This window comes from Lycium barbarum, chromosome 1, assembly GCF_019175385.1.
Source record: "Lycium barbarum isolate Lr01 chromosome 1, ASM1917538v2, whole genome shotgun sequence".
Taxonomy (NCBI): domain Eukaryota; kingdom Viridiplantae; phylum Streptophyta; class Magnoliopsida; order Solanales; family Solanaceae; genus Lycium; species Lycium barbarum.
In genome coordinates, this window is record NC_083337.1 from 114,592,771 (window position 1) to 114,610,452 (window position 17,682).

Genomic DNA, 17,682 nt, shown 5'->3' on the forward strand with positions numbered 1-17,682 from the left:
TAGAGGACCCTTAATTTAGTAGGAAAACCACAAGATAATAATTTTTGGCTCAAGATTTGGAGGGGGGAAAAATTTGGGACATGGCCGAATGGCATAGGGTTTCTTGCTCTTCTTTGAGTTTGTTCTCTTCTCCACAATTATCTTGAATGTTCTAATGATTATGTGGCCCTTTTATTTAATTATTCATCACATGGATGAATTACATGGGTTGGGCCCTTAATTCTTGGGCCATGGCCGGCCACTCCCTTAGTATTGGGCCTCATTTTTCTTTCCATTTTCTTGAGCCCAAATGGTTAAAATTCTTATTTTGCAATTCCCGAAACTAATTTTCAAAATTCCAATTTTTGTCCTTGGCCTTCCTCCGTATTTCCACACCAATATTTTTCATGAAGAACACACATATATAAATTCAAATCAACACATGACCTTGTTTCTTACAAATCATGATTATTTCGAATTTTCCGAATATGCGAAAGTACGGGGCGTAACATCCTCCCCCCCTTTAGAACATTCGTCCTCGAATGTTTAACTGACCTTATGGGGTATCACGATACTTCGGGGAGGTCTCTTCTCTTTCCTTTCTTCAAAAATTTTCCTCAAACGTTACTATTACTGTGCCCCTTTGCGTACTCGCTTTCCCTTTTATTCCCAAACATTCACCTTTTTATCCGTACTCACGATCCTATTGCTTCGAATCTTATCCAGATTCTATCAGTAATTAGGAGGGAAAATATACCACGAAATAGAGCCTAAACCTGTCAACGAATACATATATATCGAGAAAAGACCGGTAATATACCTGGGTTCACGTCTGGTGGCGCCTCCGGGTCCTGTCGACTAGTCAAGGCAAAGATGGGATGCGAAGGGCCGCCGGAACTGGGAGCTCCGCCACGGCCTCTACCGCGGCCTGCTAGTGTCGGTGTACCTTGCCCCGTGGGGCGCATAGCCACAGATGAGGATGATGAACCAACAGCTGACCCCGTAGGCTGAGCCATACCACCCGGGCCGCCCTCATACGGACACTCTCTCACAGTATGGCCTTGACGGCCGCACGCAAAGCAGGAACCTGTAACACGATAGCACTCTCCAGGGTGGTGCCTCCCGCAATAAGAACATTGAGGCATGGGTGGCCTCGACTGGCCAGAACCTCTGTCCACCCGTGAACCCGAAATCCTGGAGCCCTGGCCTATACCTGAATGCCCTGGGCTATCAAACCCCCTGCCTGAAAACTGTAGAGGTGTACTCGCTGCCGACTGGGAAGGATGTCTGCTGAACTGCTACTGCGGCTGAGGCTGCATACTCTGAAACTCTCCAGAATACCCAGTCGATCTGGCCCTCTTGGGCCGGCTCTCATCCTGACTCCTATCGGGCTGACGCCCCTTATGCCGGTCCTCCATACCCTGGGCATGTGCCTGTATACGTGCAATATCCATACCGGTCTGAGCGGCCAACACCAAACAACTGTCGATCAGATAATCGTCTAGCCCCATAATATACCGGTGCATCCTATCCGTCATAGTAGCTACCACAGCAGGTGCATATCGGGCCAATGAGTCAAACTCCAAACTGTACTCTCGGACACTACGACCTCTCTGTCTTAGCAACAAAAACCTATCAGCCCTGGCCCGCCGTAGCTACGGAGGCAGAAAATGACTAATAAAAGCCGTAGCAAACTCATCCCAAACTGCTGGGGGAGCACCGTCGCCTCTGGATAACTCCCAGGACTCGTACCAATTTGCTGCTACATCATACAACCGGTACGAAGCCAACTCAACTGACTCGGTAGCAGAAGCCTTAATCAAGTGTAGCGTGCGCCGCATCTTTCTGATAAACTCCTCTGGATCCTCCTCGGGCTTTGTCCCGAAGAACTCTGGTGGCTACAGGTCAAGAACTCATGAGCTCTCGAACTGTCACGCCTGTCTGCGCGACCACCTCCCAATCCGTGCCCCTGAACCTGCCCTACTATCATTCTGGTCAACAACTGAACTGCATCTCTCATAGCCCGATCCTCAGCTCCCGACTGTGGAGCTGGCGGTGGAGCCTCCCCCTGATCAGTAGCTGCCGCAGTCCCCTCTGGGTGTGGCGGTGTAGAGGAGCCCTCTGACTGGGGAAAAATCTCAGGAATAGTCTGGGCACGGGCCCTGGTAGTCCTCTGGGCCTGGCTAGTCTCTCCCGCTGCCACTGACTTGGCTTTTGGGCCGCTGTCGCCTTTTTCGGAGGCATGACTGCAAATGTAACGATTCGTTAGGGAGGAGTCATCCTGATAACATATCTCTATCGCACGATCTAAGACAAGAAAGAAGGGTAGAATCCTAAATGCCCTGTAGCCTCCTGTTTATAGGTGTGGTGCACAACACACCGATAAACAAGACTCTACTAGACACGGTCTGTAGACACTCCGAGGACGGACCGCTCTGATACCACTTCTGTCACGACCCAACCCCGTAGACCGCAACTCGTGCCCGAGCAGGGCACCTTACGTACCCGAAAATCCCAAACCAACATGCAAACTAAATACGCATATATAAAAGCCAAACGGAATCGCAAACTATTGTACATAAGCAGATGTAGCGCATGAAAGCCGATAAGGCCGTCACAAAATACATATTCCCAGAACATATATACACAACCCACATATGTGCCCACAGACCTCTACGAACAATAATAACAGAAACATAAGACGGGACAGGGCCCCGTCATACCCCTGAATAAACATATACATATGTGATAGAAAAGTCTATACCAAAATGTGGCTCTGGACAAAGGAGCACTCCAAAATAGCAGAGCAGATATCCTAAGCGGGCGGATCTCTAAAGCAGGTATCTGTACCTGCGCGGCATGAAACACAGCCCCCCGAAGAAAGGGGGTCAGTACGGAATATGTAGTGAGTATGTAAAGCATGGAGTACAGTAAACAAAATCATAACCGGAATAGAAAGTATAGAAAATGAGTGCAAAGTCCAAAATATCAAAATGCACACTTACAAAACATAAATAATGCATGCAGAAACATATGTCAAATCCGGTCCCAATATGGGACTCGGTGAGCAGAACGTGGCGCCACCCCGCAACTGGCGCCACAACACATCATACTTCAGAGTAGGGAATAGCTCTGTAACATATCATAACATATCAGATGGCCATATCATATCATATCATATCATATCGCCAACATAAGAACATAGATGTACATGGCACATCATACTCCGGACCCATGTACATGTCATACCTGCCCCCTCACATCGAGGCACGGCGAACAATGCAGTAGAATACGCTTGATAACAAATCCTGGCCCGGGCTCAGTGGGGGAAACATTGAGGCATCCACGAACGGAGTAGTGAGAAACTAAATGTAATAAAAATATCATATATTCCCAGAGACTCAATGAGGCATATTGAATGACAAATCGAAATGATGAAATCGGACAGAATCATAGTAAGCATATTTCGGATGTCATAACGGCTTGCGGAGACATAATATTTCTGAGATCGTTTCCAAGTTCCAAAACAGTTTATAGGACTTAATAGGATATTTAAAACCATTTTTATTTAATAGCTAGAGGAGTAGTTAAAACATTTCATTTTATATTACTTGAAAATAAGACAATAGTACCATAAAGGACAAAGCGGGAATAGTGGGGCCCGCCTCGGGTCAACCGAGGTGGCGGACACAAATTATGTATAATAAACTTTATGGAGTCGCTTATGAGGGTTTTAAGGTAATCGGACTTTATTTACACAAGTTCTAGGTACTTAGACAACTTTCCTAACCATTTACAACATAATTAGTTCAATTCCACTAAATGGAAAAAGGGCAAATTTAGACGCGGATTCCGAAGAGTAGAGTAGTCCCCAAGGTCCATATTCAAACCTAATACATCTAGGACATGCCAAGAGAAGAAAAGGTGGAGCTTTACATACCTTTCTTGCCTTTTATGCTCGCCAAACCTCAAACCTCATTTCGTCCGAAACCTACAAATGGTCACATTTACCCAATGTTACTATAAGGCTTTTGGCATCCAATCCTGAATTAGTACTTGTCTACCGAAATTTCGGCAGCACCTCCCCTATAACTACGACACCCCGAGAATTCAACAACAACAACAATCACTACAAGTCACAATATGTCACAACTAGACTTCTTTCCAACATAATGCAATAGCTTTCATTCCGACTCCACATTTTCCAATAAATACCAACATGCTCATATTCATTACTAATCAAGATCATTACAATATAAGTAGGAAGCATTTCATATCATATCTACAAAATATTCATAAGATATACCAAATATACAGACTTCCCTCCAAAGCCATATTTCATCCGAAGCTTCTAATCTTTAGCATATTTATTCATAACATGTTTCCATCTTCCAAGTTCGTCAACAATCATCATAATTTGTACCTTAGCAACTTAATTTCCATAATGACATAAAATCATACTAAGACGACATAAGCTCCTACATTCCATTTCAATGCAAACTTACCTCATTTTACCTTCATTTACATAGCAAGCATCACAACAACACAACTAACATGTTAAACAAAATTGATTCATTCCCATTCCTTTAAGAGATACCACACGGCCAAACCCCATATCTCCAACTTCAACCAAATTCTCTCAACTTTCATTTCCAATATAAATTCTATCATAACCACAACTAGAATACAACATAAAATTCAACACATCTTACTTATACAACCATGCTCACTCACGGCTACATACATATATACATACCCACTTTGCACACTTCCATGTTTCCATCAAATCTACTCATTTTTACCTTCTATAACATCAACAAGACCTTTACAACACATAAAAAGGGATTTAATCATACCTTTTTCTCCCAACTTCTTCACTTGACTCAAGGTTGTCAATTGATGAACCAAGCTCTCTCTCCTCCAAAATAGCTACACCACGTTGTAGAGGACCCTTAATTTAGTTGCAAAACCACAAGATAATAATTTTTGGCTCAAGATTTGGAGGGGGGGAAATTTGGGACATGGCCGAATGGCCTAGGGTTTCTTGCTCTTCTTTGAGTTTGTTCTCTTCTCCACAATTATCTTGAATGTTCTAATGATTATGTGGCCCTTTTATTTAATTATTCATCACATGGATGAATTACATGGGTTGGGCCCTTAATTCTTGGGCTATGGCCGGCCACTCCCTTAGTATTGGGCCTCATTTTTGTTTCCATTTTCTTGAGCCCAAATGGTTAAAATTCTTATTTTGCAATTCCCGAAACTAATTTCCAAAATTCCAATTTTTGCCCTTGGCCTTCCTCCGTATTTCCACACCAATATTTTTCATGAAGAACACACATATATAAATTCAAATCAACACATGACCTTGTTTCTTACAAATCATGATTATTTTGAATTTTCCGAATATGCGAAAGTACGGGGCGTAACAGTAAGGTCGGTAACATTCAATTCATATTATGGAACAACCATTATCGCCATATCTCACATCGAAAGAACAATTCATAAGGTGAGATCAACAACAATGAATGAAACAGAGAAAATCATGAAATGGATCAACATTCTCATATCATTGTTGAAATCATAACTTGAGAATTTTAAACATAAAGTCATCATCATCGTAATCCTCGTAAAAACAGTCTCAGCTTTAACATCATAAGAAGCTTTAAGAGTCATAAACTTCTAGCTCTTGGAAACAAGGTGATTATGGAAACATGTACGGGATCATAAAATATGAATCATGCCTTCGAAAGAAAGGGATGATCCTTAACATACCTGTTCAGGCGTCAATTATCTACACTGATTCATCCGAGCTCGCAATTCTACATTTAAGAGGATTCACACTATCATTAGACTCATTGTTGTATACTTGTACTAAGTTTTCAAATCAAACTATTTTATATCCCGCTGAAAATCGGGTAGCATCTCCCCTGTTTATATGCCTAGCCCGAAATTTCAATTCAGCAACCAACAACAACAACAATACCAACATCAATAACATCATTTCCAACACCAACATGTACCTTAAAACAGCCCACACGCTATTTTCCAACTTCCATAACTAACTTACTATACAATTATCTAACGACTTTATCTTCGTAAATATGCCTTAAATAATACCCAAAGAGAAAGATTCATACCTTTTTCTTGTCCAAACGATAACATCTTCAAGATTCCACCTTGAATCCAAGCCAATTCCAATGCAAAATAATACCATGATCACAACTACGCACTTTCCGAGCCTTGATTAAGAAAAATCACTTCAAACCCTCAACGCATTGATGACATAATTGCTCTTTGTGTTGCTTCTCTCAATCAGATTTTTTTGGTGAAAAAAATGGGGTTTTGCCCCTTTTATAAGGTTCAAATTCAGGTCGGGGTCACTGTAGCAGGTCAGTTACTGTAGCACGCATGTCACGACCCGACTAGGGGCCGCGACGGGTACCCGGGGCTAACCACCGAGCACCATTCGTTCTACTACTCATCATACTCCTTATTACATTCTTTTATCAAATATATACTTAAATTATAAGAAAATAATTTTTCCTTTTGAGATCATAAATACTTTTATATACATAAGCCTTTCTGCTATCAAAATAATATATATATGCATACATAATGGCAACCTCGTAAGACCATATAACCTACACTGTGCATCTACGAGCCTCTACTAGAGTGCTAGACATGAGGACGGGATAGGACCCCGTCGTGCCCAAAATATACATATGAACACAAAAGAATAATTAAGGCACCTCCGGAACAATGGAGTGCTCTCAAATCAGCTACTAGCTCCTATGAGTCTGGATCAAGATCACCTCCCTGTATACTTGTGGGCATGAACACAGTGTCCAAAGAAAACGGACGTCAGTACAAACATTGTACTAAGTATGAGACGCATAAGTGATGAAAATACGTCAATGAGATAATGGAAGCATCAATAAGGAGCAACTGTATATGACTGTCACTTATAAAAGAAATAACACATGCTGGCTTACACATATCATCATCATATCAGGTATGCATAAATGTACAAGCTGCCCGTCCATATCGGATCGGTGTGATAATCATTAGCCTGCGTCCAGGCTTCCCGCGTCCGGGGTACCATCTCATGTCGCCGACTAGTGGTGTCTGCCCATGTCACCTAGACATGTTGTATCCATATAGCTGCCCACCTTAGTGTCTGCCCGACCATATAGGTGCGGTGTAATATCATCAACATGTACTCATCAGATTATCATAATCTTATCATACTGTTATCATAATGCATGACTGGAAACTCAAGAAAATTATACTCTATCGGGGTGACATGTGGTCGTGAACCCCCGATTCCATTATGGAACATTTATAAGTATTCTGCCTCACCTTGAAGGGAATAGTATATAAGGTGAGTGTATACAATAAATGTCATCATTAACATTTTAGGAACATCATATCATGAACATCTAGAATCTTTAGGCTCAAGCTCATCATCATCATTATTGGATTCGTAACATATCTCTCGTCTCATGTGGCTATTCATAAACATAGAATCTTAGTTTTTTCGGAATGTAGGAAATTTTTGAAGAGGAAGGAAAGGTCATGCTATAGGATTCATGTCATTAGAAAGAAAGGACTAGCCTCACATACCTTTTACGTTTAACTAATCTATCGCTTGCTCGTTCTCCTTCAATGCCCACGTTTCTACCTTTAAGAGAATTCGCATTAACTTTAGTTAATCGGCTATAAGAACGTGTTAATATTTCTAGGGAAAATTGGGCAGCATTTCCTTTGATTATACAACTTTTCCCATATTCTATATCAACTCCCAAACGTTCATAACAACATTCACAATATCGCAAACAACAATCATCGTTCACCCACATTATCCACATTTCATAATTACACTACAATTTCTCCATAATCATGGTCATAGTTTATTATCACATTTCCTCACATATAATACTTATTCCACGTTCTAAATGTCATCCATAACATATTTACAATCACAATACATCGATAATTATGACTCACTCCAAATCTTTACCAACCAATGTCACTATTCCCATATTTGTGACCCATTTTCTATGTCTTTCTACAATACATGTGTTTTTAACTTTCAACGCCTTAAACAATCAAGAATGATCATAAAACTCACCTTAGATGATGGATGAACAACACTCGAGTGAAGCTTCTCTTCTTGCACCAAAACCCTAACTCACTTCCCTTGAGTTTTCTTGGTGTAGATGAACTTTTATTAGGTTTGATATGCTTGATTTCGTGGGTTTGATGTAATTGATCATGGTTTTCCCTCAATTTCTTGTGGATGAATACTAGAGAAAGTTCTAGAGGTTTTTTGGTGTGTGGAGAAGTGAAAAATGAAATGAAATAAAATGAGGGAATGGTCCTTATATGATTTTAATTTCTGTCCCGACCAAGATATACGGACCAACATACGGTCCGTACATTTTATACGGGCCGTATGTGTGGCCGTATGTTTGGTCCAGTGTATGATGCCCCTCTTAACTAATTATACGGCCTAACATACGGCCAGTATAATTTATACAGCCAGTATGTTGGGTCGTATAATGCCCAGCTGTTCCGATTTCGTTTTCATCGAGTCGTTTGATCTCTAATCCTTATGGAACCCTCTTGACACTTGGTTAACACCTCAATACCAATCTAAGGGACATTATCACTCTTCTCTAAGACGTCATTACGCTATCATTAACTCGTCGCCTAAAATTCTTACCCAACATGCAACATATCATTTGTTTTCCTTGATAACCTTCTTCCTTTTCGTTAAATGTCTTAAATCTCAATTAGGATCACCAAAGGATATTTCTCACTTATCGAAATATCGTATACATCGTTCTCTTCTCTAGCCTTTTCACTGTACGTTAACGGGGAATTTTCCAAGGTGTAACATTCTTCCCCCCTTTTGGAACATTCGTTCTCGAATGTTAAACACTCTGGAATTCTACGAAAATTTCGCCAGAGTTTCCCCAGTAATATAGCACTACCATCCTATCACAACAACCCATAATAATATTGCCTCACTGGGCTACAACACAATATCAACACATCTATGGCCACACACGACCAAAAGCATGAAAAGAAAATATACGTACCTCAAAATCTTGGTATTTCATCTTGAACCTCTCCTGGGGGTTGGAATAAGTGCGGGTACTTGAACTTCATACTCTCTTCTACTTCCTAAGTCATTTCTTCCCGGTTGTTGTTTCGCCACAAGACTTTGACTGAAGCTACTTCCTTATTTCGAAGTCTTCGCACTTGTCTATCCAAGATGGCAATAGGCACTTCTTCATATGCTAGCTTTTCTGTCACTTGGACATCATCAATCGGAAAAATCCTCGTAGGATCTCCAATACACTTACGGAACATTGAGACATGAAAAACTGGGTGGATTGATTCAAGCTCTGAAGGCAAGTCCAACTCGTAGGATACATGACCCACCTTGCGGATAATTTTATAGGGTCCAATGTACAGAGGACTTAATTTCCCTTTCTTGCCAAATCTCATCAGCCCTTTCATTAGCGACACTTTCAAAAATACCCAATCATCAACCTAAAATTCCAAGTTTCGCCGGTGGTTGTTCGCATAAGATTTTTGGCGACTTTGGGCTGTTAATAATCGATCTCGAATCACCTTGACTTTTTCTACCACTTGCTAAATCAATTCAGGGTCTATTAACTGTACTTCTCCTATTTCAAACCATCCAATTGGGGATCTACAGTTCCTTCCATATAAAGCTTCATACAGATCCATTTGAATACTGAAATGATAATTATTGTTGTATGCGAACTCAATAAGGGGTAAGTGATCATCCCAACTACCACCGAAATCTAGTATACATGCCCGTAGTATATCTTCCAAAGTCTGAATAGTACCTTCGGCTTGTCCATCAGTTTGCGGATGGAATGCCATGCTGAGCTTCACTTGAGTACCTAGGCCTTCTTGAAAAGACTTCCAGAACTTGGCTGTAAATTGCACTCCTCTATCTGTGATAATGGATAGTGGAATACCATGGAGTCGCACAATTTCTTTAAGATTCAACATCGCATAATCTTCTGCTGAGTATGTGGTTCTGACTGGAAGAAAATGAGCTCATTTTGTTAATCTGTCTACAATCACCCATATAGAATCATATTTGCCTCGAGAACGAGGTAACCCCACAATAAAATCCATTTTGATCACTTCCCATTTCCATGTAGGGATTTCCATTGCTTGTAATAAACCTCCTTGCTTTTGATGTTCGATTTTCACTTGTTGGCAATTTGGACATTGAGCTACATATTCTGCTATGTCTCTCTTCATGCCATCCCATCAATATATCAACTTGAGATCATGATACATCTTTGTTGCACCTGGGTGAATAGAATACCGAGAATAATGAGCTTCTTCTAGTATTCGACGGCGCAATTCTGCAACATTCGGAACACATAGCATGCCTCGGTATCTAATAATTCCATCCATAGAAACATCAAATGGGGACTTCTCTTTTCCATAAGATGTGTCTCTGTAATGGCACAAATGAGGATCTTCAAACTGCCGCTTTTTCGCTTCCATGTTCAGGGACGAAACCGTGGGATCGTTAATACTAATCCCTGCACTACTCGAATCAATCACACTTACTCCAAGATTAGCTAGTTGGTAGAGCTCAAGAATCAATTCTTTCTTTTCCGGAGGAACTTCACATAGGCTGCCCATTGATTGGCGGCTAAGCGCATCAGCTACTACATTTGCTTTTCCAGGGTGGTACAAAATACTCACATCGTAATCTTTCAATAACTCTAACCACCGCCTCTGCCGCAGATTTAACTCCTTCTGTTTGAAAATGTATTGATGACTCTTGTGATCTGTATATATATCAACATGCACACCATACAAGTAATGTCTCCACATCTTTAATGCATGAATAACTGCAGCCAATTCGAAGTCATGAGTTGGTTAGTTCTTTTCATGTTTCCGCAGTTGTCTCGAAGCATAAGTAATGACTCTACCGTGCTGCATTAACACACATCCTAACCCAACACCGGAAGCGTCACAGTACACCACATAACCATCTGACCCTTCTGGAAGTGTTAAGACTGGAGCTCAGGTTAATCTGTCCTTCAACTCTTGGAAACTGCGTTCACAAGCCTCATTCCATTGAAAGTTAACTAACTTCTGGGTTAGCTTTGTCAATGGGGCTGAAATAGAGGAAAATCCCTCTACGAACCTCCTGTAGTAACCTACCAAACCCAGAAAACTACGGATTTCTGTAGGCGTCGTAGGCCTTGGCCAAGTCTTCACAGCTTCAATTTTCTGGGTGTCGACTTGAATACCATCATCTGAAATAACATGGCCCAGAAATGTTACAGAATTCAGCCAAAACTCGCACTTTGAAAATTTTGCATATAATTCTCGGGCTCGAAGAATTCCAAGAACAATACGTAAGTGATCTGCATGCTCTGATTCTGTGCGAGAATACACTAGAATATCATTAATGAATACTATCACGAATAAATCCAAGAGTGGCTTGAATACATTATTCATCAAATTCATGAACACTGCCGGAGCATTAGTCAGCCCAAATGACATCACCTGGAATTCATAATGGCCATATCTCGTTCTGAAAGCTGTTTTGGGAATATCTGCTTCTCTCACTCTCACTTGATGATAACCCGACCTTAAGTCTATTTTTGAAAACCATTTGGCACCCTGTAGTTGGTCAAACAAATCATCAATACTTGGGAGGGGATATATGTTATTTATTGTCACCTTGTTCAACTACCTATAATCAATGCACATTCGTAGCGAACCGTCTTTCTTTCTCATGAACAAAACTGGTGGTCCCCACGGGGATGAACAGGGTCTAATAGACCCTTTCTCAAGCAAATCTTTCAATTGTGCGTTTAACTCCTTTAATTCCGCCGGAGCCATTCGATAGGGAGGAATAAAAATAGGCCTGGTGTCCGGCAACACATCAATAGCGAAGTCAATATCTCTTTCTGGAGGAAGGCCTGGAAGATCATCTGGAAATATATCCGAAAATTCATTCACTTCCGGAACAGATTGGAAAGTTGGTGACTTTTCTTCGGTGTCATGAACTCGGACTAGATGATAAATATAGCCCTTAGCTATCATCTTTGTTGCCTTAAGGTAGGAAATAAACCTACCTTTTGGAGATGCTGTATTACCCTTCCATTCAAGCACGGGCTCTCCCAGAAATTGAAATCGGACCACTTTCGTTCGGTAATCAACACTAGCATAACATGAGTCCAACCAATCCATACCCATAATCACATCAAAATCTAGCATTTCCAGCTCAATTAAATCAGCTTTGGTCTGGCGATTGCATATCACAAGTACACAATTTCTATACACCTGTCTGGCTATTACGGGATCACCAACCGGAGTAGATACTTCAAAAGGTTTTATTGGCTCAGGTTTCACCCTAATACAACCAGTAACATATGGAGTAATATAGGACAAAGTAGAACCCGGATCTATCAATGCATATACATCATGGGAGAATATGGATAATGTACCTGTAACCACATCCGGGGAGGACTCAGGATCCTGTCGTCTGGCTAAAGCATACACACGGGGTTGAGTGGCACCTCAAGTAGATGTCCCCCTCTGCCTCTACCTCGACCTGCTGGAATCTGGGGAGTTCTGCTCTACTAGGCGCACTGAAGATGAACCAACCACTGATCCTGTGGGCTGAACCCCAACTTTACCGCTCGTCGACGGGCAATCTCGCATCATGTGCCCAACCTGGCCGCAGGCATAGCAAGCATCTGAGCCTTGGCGACACTGTCCAGAATGTAGTCTACCACACAGGCTGCACCGCGGTACTGGGGGTCTCCTCTGACTATAATCTTCCCTGAAATGAGAATCTGAGGCCCTCGAACTCTGACCCTGTCCTGAGCGAAAGGAGCGATCAAATCTCCTACCTGTAAATCGTGGAGGTGCACTAGTCACCGACTGGCCTGAGTGCCTAGAATATGTCTGCCTTGATCCCCCTCTATAATCACTGCCTGCCCCCATAGATCTGGCCCTCTTGCTTTGCCTTCTATCAATGTCACGATCACCCCTTTGTGGTTGTTGTCATCACTCTAAATTCTGGGCATGGGCTTGTATTCGGGAAATATCCATCCGTCTTGCAACGAAGCCATCAAGCAATCTTTAAATAAGTGTGGCCCTAAGCCACTCACAAAGCAATGCACTCTATCTCCCATATCGGCCACCATAGTTGGGGCATATCTAGCCAATGAATTAAATTGAACGCTATATTCCCGGGCACTCTGTTATGCCCCGTATTTTTATACGTCAAGTTATTCGCAAAGGAATCGACGCGAGTTAAAGACGGACCCTTTCCGGACATGGAATAGGAACCCTTAATTTTTAATTTCTAAATTAGAATTAATTGTTTATAAATTTTATTTAGTGTAAAAAAATATTATTAATGGATATTAGGGATTAATTAATTGTGATTAGACTAATAAAGTGGGCCCCACCCGAATTAAGTGAAAAAAAAAGAAAAAAAAACTAGGAAAAGGTGACACATAAGGGAGCACGTGTAGCATCTAGGGAGAAGGTATATAGGCCAAGGAAGTGATTCACAAAATGCAAAAATTCATTTGAAAACAAGAACAAAAAAAAAAAAGGAGAGAAAGCTTGGGAAGCTCTCGGCCATGGAGAAATTCAGCCGAGAGCAAGCTTGAGAAAAAAGAGAAATTGTGAGTGTGGAATTATTGTGACATCGAAGTGATTAGCAAGGTCAAGGGGGCAAGTTTATTAAGGTAAGATTTAATCTTTTCTATACACATTTTGGAGGTAGTTTAGACTTGTATAATTGTTAGCTGTGTGTTGAATATGAAGAGTCATATATATTGATGTTGAGCCATGTAGTAATGGTATGTTGAGTATGGATGGTGAATTGATCTTAAGTTTCATTGTGGTTGTTGTGTTGTGATCATAGAGTTTGTAGTAAAAGAATGAAAAGAATTAGAAAGTTAAGGTTGAAGTTGTGTTGATATGAACATGATGTTATTCTTGTCGAATTGAGAGAATTGAAGGTATGATGATGTCCATATGTTGTTGTTGGTATTTCTGTGTCAACAGGAGGGCAACTGGAAATTTGGGATAGGCGAATATATAGGGGAAGTGCTGCCCGATTTTCGTTAAGTCTTTAGTTAATAGGAAACTCTAAACGAGAATATATAAGCTGAAATATAGGTTCTATAAGAAATGGGCTATAGATTGTGAACTTGAAAATATAGTACTAACGATAACATTACTCTTATATAAATAGGCTAAAGGAGCGACGAGACGAACGGGTTACGAATAGTCGTTAACAGGTATGTAAAGTTGTCCCTTCTTTCTTTTGGCATGTCTTAGACTTAAGTGATGACTGATATGAACTTTGGGGTAATTCCATTCATAAGCTTTGAGTGATAGTTATGATTCTTATTCACTTCTTGATATTGTAATTCTCAAGTGATTGAGCCTTCCTCTTCAGTTTTCTGTACGTTGGATAACTGTCGATACATAAGCTCCTATTCTCAGGAACACTATAATAACTAATGTCTAGACTTCTATAAACTGTTTCATATGATCTTGATACATGTCTATGATTCCTAAGCCTCTTGATATATTCTATAATGATATCTGAGGGATACTTGATATGATTGTCGCTATTGATACTCAGGCGTTAGTCTTTCTTCTTATTCTGTTGAGTCTTGATAATGATTTAAATTGCATATGGTTTCTCACTACTCTGCTCGTGCATGCCTCAATATGTCTTTCACCGAGTCACGGGCCGGGAATGTTATCGTGCACAGTTTCATTGCATTGTTCACCGAGTCCGTCACTAGAGGGCTGGGTACGGTATATATATTATGGTGTTATGCTGTATTACGGAGTTATGCTGTGTTACGGAGTTATACTATATTCTGGAGTATGCTGTGTTATGGCGCCAAAGACGGGGTGGCGACCATGTTTACCGAGTCCCATAATGGGGCCGGATATGATATATGATATTGACATGCATGATTTATGTTTCAAAAGCAAGTATTTTGGTATTCTGGTTTTTGTACTCATTTTCTGTACTTGTTATTTCAGTTATGATTCTGCTTACTGTATTTCATGCTTTACATGCTCAATACATATTCCGTACTGACCCCCTTTCTTCGGGGGCTGCGTTTCATGCCCGCAGGTGTAGATATTCGCTTTGGTGATCCGCCAGCTTAGGATTCCCTTTCTGCTGTCTTAAAGAGCTCCGTTGTTCCGGAGTCTAGACTTTTGGTTTGAATCTTATGATATATATATGTATATGTTATCCAGGGGTACGACGGGGCCCTGTACCGTCATATTTCGTTATTCGTACTCTTAGAGGTCTGTAGACATATGTGTGGGTTGTGTGTGGGTTCTATTCAGCTGTGTCTATACGATGTGCTGTGGTATGATGTTCGTCTCTAATAGCAGCCTTGTCGGCTTGCATACGATATTGATATGTGATGGCAGCCTTGTCGGCTTGCGTATTATTTCATGATATGATTAGTTGTGACTCCTCAGGAGACCGTTGATCTGGAAATATATATATGATGATGTTATGAACTTTGGAGTTCCTTTATAAGTTTCCGTATTGTCGTAGTTTCAGTTTGATGTTATATGTAATAGGTTGGTATACGGGTGCCCAGTTCGAGCACCAGTCACGGCCTACGGGGCTGGGTCGTGACAAAAGTGGTATCAGAGCAATTCGTCCTCGGAGTGTCTACAGACCGTGTCTAGTAGAGTCTTCTTTATCGGTGTGTTGTGCACCACATCTATAAACAGGAAGCTACAGGACATTTAGGATGTTATCTTTCTTTCATATCTCAGATCGTGCGATAGAGCCCAGCCATAGGAAATGAAATTCCTTGTACTAACCTTTGATTTCAGCTGAAGAACGACATCGACAGAAGGAAGCGACTAACGATATTGGAAGTTACAAAGTACACAGGTAAGTAACGGTACGAAGGAGGCATGTCGGATAAGGTAACAATTTTGAAATATGATTGAAATGTAAAGTTGGAGGATGAAAGAGAAGGCGGATAGGAAAGTATAATAGAACAGATCGTTAAAGGATCAGGTACGTCTTGAGGTACGATAGGTGAGGTAAGTCCCGACACCTTTATACTTTTTCTGGAAATTGGGAGCCCTGTGTGGCTATGATACGATAGGATATATATGTTGGCCCTGTGAGGCATTGTTGGTATTTCCTGCGTGCAGGTTCTCGGATAGTAAGAACTACAGGGGAAACCCTGCCCAAATTTTCCCAGAAGTAAGAAAAAGGAAGAGAATGAGATATAAGTTCATAATATGTTTTGAAGGTTGATTCTGACAAGGTAAATTTATTATGTTGGACTAAAGCTTTAAGAAATACCCCCACATCATCCATAAGAGGCATCATTCTTATTTGAGAGACCTTGTTTTGAATAAGCATATATGAGCAGCGAATTCACAATTCATTTGAACGGACCAGAATACGTTCCAACCACATTTTGCCTTAGAAAAAGCGCTCATGTTGTAGGGAAAAAAAAAGCGTCCAGCAATTAAGTTTCACTTTATTGGAAGAGTACAAGGCATACAACAAGTAGTTTGTGAACTAAATGGTTCGCTCATGACCCAAGAACAAATATGGAGGTAAGCTATGTGAATCAAACACTAGAAATCCTGTGGTGCTTGTCGGATTCTAGTTTTCTTCTGGTGGTGGTTGGAGAATGCTTCATGGTGACATTTTATTAGTTCTTAACCAACTAATTGGAGATGGAATTTGTGGAGGGAAAACTCAAACTTGTGGGCTGTCTAGGATCATGTATTTCATATGTTGTTGGTGAAATGCTAGGATGATTCGGAAGGGCTTGTGATACTAAGGGGTGATTTAGAAAAAGGTGGCAACTCGTAACAGAACATTTTACTGAGGTATCGAGTGGACCGATAAGTAGGGATATATTACGACGAATTTATAATTAAAAGGAGTAATAGTATGAGTGAGATAAAAGTACGGAGAAGGAAGAGTTATGACAAGTCATGAAGGTATTGATAAGATAGCTTGTGAGATACTAAGGATTGCTCTAGAGATGAGTAAAGCCTAGCAAGGAAGTAACCAAAGGATATGATGTGATCAGTGTGAAACGGAAAAGCAAATGTAGAACGAATAAGAAAGAACTTACAAAGTTCTATAGGAAAAGTTCAGAACGGGGATCAAGTGGTAACGAAAGTGAAAGCGAGCACAAGAAGAGAAGGAGTTAATTGAAAGATGAAGATAAGAAGAAAGCGAGTGGGATTACAGTGTAGCGATGTGTTATGACGTGTATAGCTGAGAAAATGAGTGATGTAAGTGACAGAGTTGTGAAAGATCGACCTAAAGGAAGATGAGCAACAAGACAGGGTGAATGCCATAAATGACTGATATGTTAAGAACAAATAGAGATGAACGTAATATGTTTTGAAAACGAGAAAGGGGTTATGTGGAAGTAGTGCTTTCCGAAGAATATAAGGGTAGCATGAAATTCCTCGTGCACAGAATAAAAGATGGACATAGACGAATGCTAAAGGAAGCACTCAAGATAGACGTAATTAATTAAATATGAGTATAGGGCAAAATGGAAACATATAGCTACGAACTTAAGGTGTAGTGTGACGAGAATGTGATAAGGTAAGACCACTATTAAG